The sequence below is a fragment of the Piliocolobus tephrosceles genome, chromosome 20, assembly GCF_002776525.5.
Source record: "Piliocolobus tephrosceles isolate RC106 chromosome 20, ASM277652v3, whole genome shotgun sequence".
Lineage (NCBI taxonomy): Eukaryota > Metazoa > Chordata > Mammalia > Primates > Cercopithecidae > Piliocolobus > Piliocolobus tephrosceles.
Window position 1 is genome coordinate 33692849 of NC_045453.1, and position 6000 is coordinate 33698848.

The following is a 6000-nucleotide window of genomic DNA, read 5'->3' on the forward strand; positions in this document are numbered from 1 at the left end:
CATTTTAGGCTTTGCTTACCAGATGCTTCTGACACATCTATGCAACTCTGTCATTGTGGCCATCTATAAACAAATGGGTACGTCTGTGTTCCAATAAAACTTTATTGGCAAAACCAGGTGTTGGGTGGATGTGGCCTGAGGACCACGGTTTAACAACCTCTGATATAAGGGATCACTGGAAGAGTGTTTTAGAAACACCCGACCAAGTCTATTGGAGAGATGCGGAGTCAAACACTCACAGTGACCTCAGTGGAACAATGGGTCTAGTTAAGGGTTTCACTTCTCAGACTGAGGTGGGAGGAGGGACTCAACTCCAGAGGTGGGGCTTGGGCACTGAACCAGATTGAGGACTAGCGGAACAGGACCAGAGCAAAAGCATCTTTCCAAAAAGACACGCCCACCAGTGTGTCAATGTAGTGTTGTCAAGGCAACATCACTGCCCCTTTCTACGGCAATGATCCAATGACCCAAAAGTTACTACCCCTTCCCTAGAAATTTCTGCATAAGCTGCCCCTTAATCTGCATGTTATTAAAAGTGGGTATAAATGTGACTGCAAAACTGCCGTGAGCTGCTCCTGCCTACGGGGTAGCCCCGCTCTGAAGGAGCAATCACGGAGCTGTAACACTGCCACCTCAATCAAGCTGCTTTCTTCTACCTGGCTTATCCTTGAATTCTTTCCTGGACAAAACCAAAATCTTCATGGGCTAAGCCCCCGTTTGGAGCTTCCCTGTTCTGCATGAAGACCAGTGTCTGAGATAAAGTTCATCCTGTAAGGGCTGGACATGGGGAAGCTCTGAATTGGCCTCTGCACAAATGGAGAAGGCCACACGGATGGTGACTCATCTATTAACTGGATATTCCTTTGGAAGTATAAAGGCTAGGTGTTCCCAAGAGGACAAGCTTTAGGAGCTCCACACCTACTCCTGGCAACTATACTCTAATCTTGTGACTTGCAATGGGGCAGTTTTTGAATTTCTGAAACACAGATTAATCATGCAACTACAAGACTATCCTTGGAACCCAGTGTCACTAAAGCCATCTGGGAATGTCCTTTCCATACACCTCTACAGACACAACTAAGCAAAGCTTTCATAGGATGAAAGTAGCAGCCAGGTGTGTGAACAGAGGCCAGGAACCAAGAGCACACAGGAGCCTTAGAGGTAGAAGGCACATATCACTGTTACTGCAGGGTAGGACACCAGTGGTAGGGCATGAACCACAGAATGAGAGAGGGGCTCTAGAAGTCTTCTTGCACAGTAAGAGACCAATGTTGTGCTTTTTGTTCATAGCCCTGCTGTTGCATGTTTCTCAGTTGTACAGCCGATAAATGACATGTTGACTTTAAGGGATAAAAATCCAGTCATAGACTTGTCTCATGTCAGCCCACAGAGAGGGACTCCTGGGGGACTTGGTCATTGGACAGATCATGGATTTAGTCTTGGCAAATGGAGTTAGTTTCCCCAACCAGCTGAAAGAGGCTCTGTTTCCATTACAGTCCAGTTGATGCACTTATGGATTGCTTGTTCAATAAAAAGAAACTAAGTAGGAGATATTTAAGGAACTTGAGAAGCATTCAGAAAATCTGAAGCAAAAATGGTTTAACTGCAGACACTGGCATGTAGTTTTTAAGGTATACAATTAGGAAAATTTGTACAGTAATTAGGTCAATTAATGAGAGTTCCATGTTCATCCTCTTCATTGGTTAAGCCTGAGAATTTTTTTTTTCTTGCCCAACATCTCAAAATTCTTAGTTTGAGCTGATTTTTCTGATAAATTCTTAGAAATTTCTGAATGAGGCCGGGCGTGGTGGCTCACGTCTGTAATCCCAGTACTTTGGGCGGCCGAGGTGGGAGGATCACTTGAGGTCAGGAGCTTGAGACCAGCCTGGACAACATGGCAAAATCCCGTCTCTACTAAAAACGCAAAAATTAGCCAGGTGTGGTGGCACATGCCTGTAATCCCAGCTACTCAGGAGGCTGATGCACAAGAAGGGCTTGCACCTGGGAAGTGAAGGCTGCCGTGAGCCGAGATGGTGCCATTGCACTCCAGCCTGAGTGACAGAGGGAAACTCTGTATCAAAAAAAAAAATAAATAAATGAATAAAAGAAAATTTCTGGTTGGAATGAGGTCTTACTATTAACAAAACCTGACAGATGAACACTTTATGCACCAGGAGTATTTGCCAAGCTGACCCCAGTGATCCCAGACAGTCTTTTGCCAAAACAGGTGTAGACCATAGAGAGTATAGACCCTGGTCAAACCAAAGGCAGCCCCTATTCACAACACAGTGACCCTCTATCACGGGACTCTCCTTTGCTTGACTTTTTAACTTCAGCTCCCACTACCGACACCATCACACTGCTCTTGGTGTCAGCCTCTGCTCTGAAGAGCATGGTCTCCCCTGCTCCACACTGCACAACCCATCATCTTTCAGACCTCTCTTTCTCAGCCTGGGTTCTCTTTCACTGTCTTTTCTACTGGTCCTATTTTTATTCATCTTTCTACACCCAACTCAAGCCCTTCTTCTTCCGAGTAGACCCTTGTAACCTCTGTAAACCTACCTCCTATCAAACTTCTTAGTGCTCATTTTCAACAGTAAGTGTCAACGTTTGTTTTTAATTCTCTTTTTCCCTCTCTCTCTATATGTATATATTTATTTTATTTTATTTTATTTTATTTTATTTTATTTTATTTTATTTTATTTTATTTTAAGATAGAGTCTTGCTCTGTCACCCAGGCTGGAGTGCAGTGGTGTGATCTTGGCTCACTGCAACATCTCCCTCCCGGGTTCAAGGGATTCTCCTGCCTCAGCCTCCTGGGTAGCTGGGATTAGAGGCACAAGCCACCACAGCTGGCTAATTCTTGTATTTTTAGTAGAAACGAGGTTTCACTATGTTGGTCAGGCTGGTCTTGTACTCCTGACCTCAAGTGATCCACCCACCTTAGCCTCCCAAAGTGCTGGGATTACAGGCATGAGCCACCGTGCCTGGCCTAATTCTCTCTTTCAGTATATAGATTTTGGTTTCCCAAACCAGTGATCAGGGACTGCATTTTATATTTATTCAACGAGTGTTTGTTGAAGTAATTAACATCGGTTGTTCATTATTTGTAACTTAAATAATATGAAGTCAATTGGCATGATTAAAGCTCTATAGTCTTAAGCAAAATAGCAATGATTAGTTACCAGTTGCTTGCTTTAAGTATAACCTGGGGAATGGAGTTGAAAGTGACCAGCATTGTGGCCTTTGCTTTGGGGGCTGCCTGCCACGCTGATGGCAGGAGCTGCTTCAGACACCCTACCACTGCCATCACGTTGGCTGCAGCAGGGAGGCATTGCCTGGGTTGCGTGCTCCATGGAGCCGGCGGGAGCCACATCCCTTCTGAGTTGGGGTGGGAGCTCCCTGGGTGCCACTGCAGCTGCCCAGACTGCACTGCAGACCCAGGCCCCTGCCCCATGGAGAAGGCAGGAGCCCCGCCCTCCTGGTCATGACTGCAGCCACCCAAACTGCAGCTGAAGACTCAGGCATCCTTGTACTCTTGGGGGACTGGGAAGGGCCCCCTGCCCTTGCAGGCTCGGAAGTGCCTGCTCCCACTGCCTGGCTTCTTCCTGCTGCTGGTGTCTGCTCCAATCTCAGAAAAGTTGGGGCCAAACCTGGGCATCATGAATGGCAGCAGAAGGCAGACAGGTTCCTGGGCAGAAGGGGATGGTTCCCTGGTAAGGCCAATCCCATGGACTGGAGTGAAGACTTGTGGTACCTTTTCTGGACCCTCCCATGGCTGCCCATGAACTAACTGGCACATATTTTCTCCCCTCTGTGGTCCATAAAAGCACCGGGCTTAGCCAGAGCAGGCAGAGAATGGAGAGACGACGGGATGACCAGCAGCAGAGAGGAGTGGGACAACCACTGCAGCTGATAGCTGCAGAGATGATGGGACAACCTGATGGCAGAGAAGAGCCACCCTCTCCAGAATCTCTCTGCTGAGCACTGAACACTTGATGGGACGAGCTGCTTACAGAGAAGAGCTACCCGCTGTAAGTCTCCCCTGAGCTGTTGTGACACTCAATAAGCTTCTCTTTGTCTTGCTCACCCTCCACTTATCTGCGTACCTCATTCTTCCTGAACCCATGGCAAGAGTTTGGGAAAAGGTGCCACTATTCACAGAGGTTTCTGTGCAGAAAAAGGATACCCCAAATATCCCCTAACAATACCAATGCTATTATCCTAAAATAAACTGGACATATTTCTCAGTGTGAAATTTTGGAGAAGGCAGTAGACCAGCATTGCAAGACCATGTTTCTACCTGTACTCTGATCTGTTTCATTAGCTGTGTAAGTTTTCTTATACTCTCTATTTTCCTCTCAATAAAACCTTAGAATGCACTTCAATATGCAAGATAAATGAAAGCCAGGAAAACAAAATTTTGAATGGACACTTCACCAAAGAATATCTACAATTGAAAAATAAACATATGGAAAGATACTCAACATCATTTGTCACTTAAAATCACAATAAAATACCACTACAATCTATTAGGATGGTTAAATTTAAAATAAAATCCCACTGAACCCCAAATGCTGCGGAGAATGAGGGGCAGTAGGAGCCCTCACTCCTTGTTGATGGGATGAGTGACATATCATGACACAGCCACTCTGGAAGACACTCTTAACTTTATAAGAGTTCCTTATAAAGTTAAACTTACTGTAACCCAGGAACCACATTCCTAAGACTTTATTGGAGTGAAAACAAAAAATCTTGTTCACACAAGAGGCTGCAATGTAAATGTTTGGGGCAGCGTTTTTAAACATCCCCAGAAACTGGAAACAATAGCAATGTCTCTTAATTGGGGAACTGAAAGACACACGATGGCCCACAGTAAAAGTCAGAAATAAAAGGAAAGAACTCTTGATTCATCAGGGAAGAATCTCAGGTGAATTATGCTACTTGAAAGAAGCCAGCCCCGAAATACTGCATATTGTATGTTTCAATGTATACGACATACATCCTGGAAAAGGCAAAATGACAGAGACAGAAACTAAAACAGAGATAGCCAGGGGCTGGGGTGGGGGGATGGAATGTTCTGTATCTTGATTGTGGTGCTAGTTACGTGACTGTACACATCTGTCAAGACTCACAGAACTGCATTCTAAAAAGATTGAAGTGGACTGTATCTAAATTATATCTTAGGAAAAAATATATATGTATATATGTTGAGACGGAGTCTCGCTCTGCAGCGAGGCTGGAGTGCAGCGGTGCAATCTAGGCTGGCTGCAATCTCCACCTCCCAGGTTCAAGCGATTTTCCTGCCTCAGCCTCCCAAGTAGCTGGGACTGCAGATGCATGCCACCATACCCAGCTAATTTTTGTATTTTTAGTAGAGACGGGGTTTCACCATGTTGGCCAGGATGGTCTCAATCTCTTGACCTCATGATCTGCCTGCCTCAGCCTCCCAAAGTGCTGGGATTACAGTGCGAGTCACCATGACTGGTTGAGAAAATATATTTTTAAAGCTAGCAAGTCTGATTTTACTTGAGATTTGGAAGTCTACCTCCCCAGGCTTCCCAAGGTGCTCCAGTCAGATCCTGGGCCACCACCAAGTCTCACAGAACCCAGTTTGGAGACCTGTAGACTAGCTCCTCACTGAGCCACTTCTGGATCTCCAATTCTCTGTCATCTTTCACCTGGGACCCTCCTGGGAGGTGGATGCAGCAGATTCTCTAAAATCCTACTTTTGAACCCTGTTATTTTCATCAGCAAAGCCCTTTCCTGGACTGCTCCTATGTCCACCACCCCGACTGTCCAGCCGGGCTGGCACCTTCCTAGGGTGAGACTCTGTCTCAGCTTGTCTGCGTAGACGGTCAGCCTCCACTCTAGAGGGAGGGAAGTGCAGAGCTGGGCCTCCAGCCTCTTGTCCCATGGAGGGTGGGGATGGCATGGCACGCACATCACCCTTACGCTGCAGGGCTGGGCCTCCTGCCTCCTGTCCCGTGGAGGGTGGGG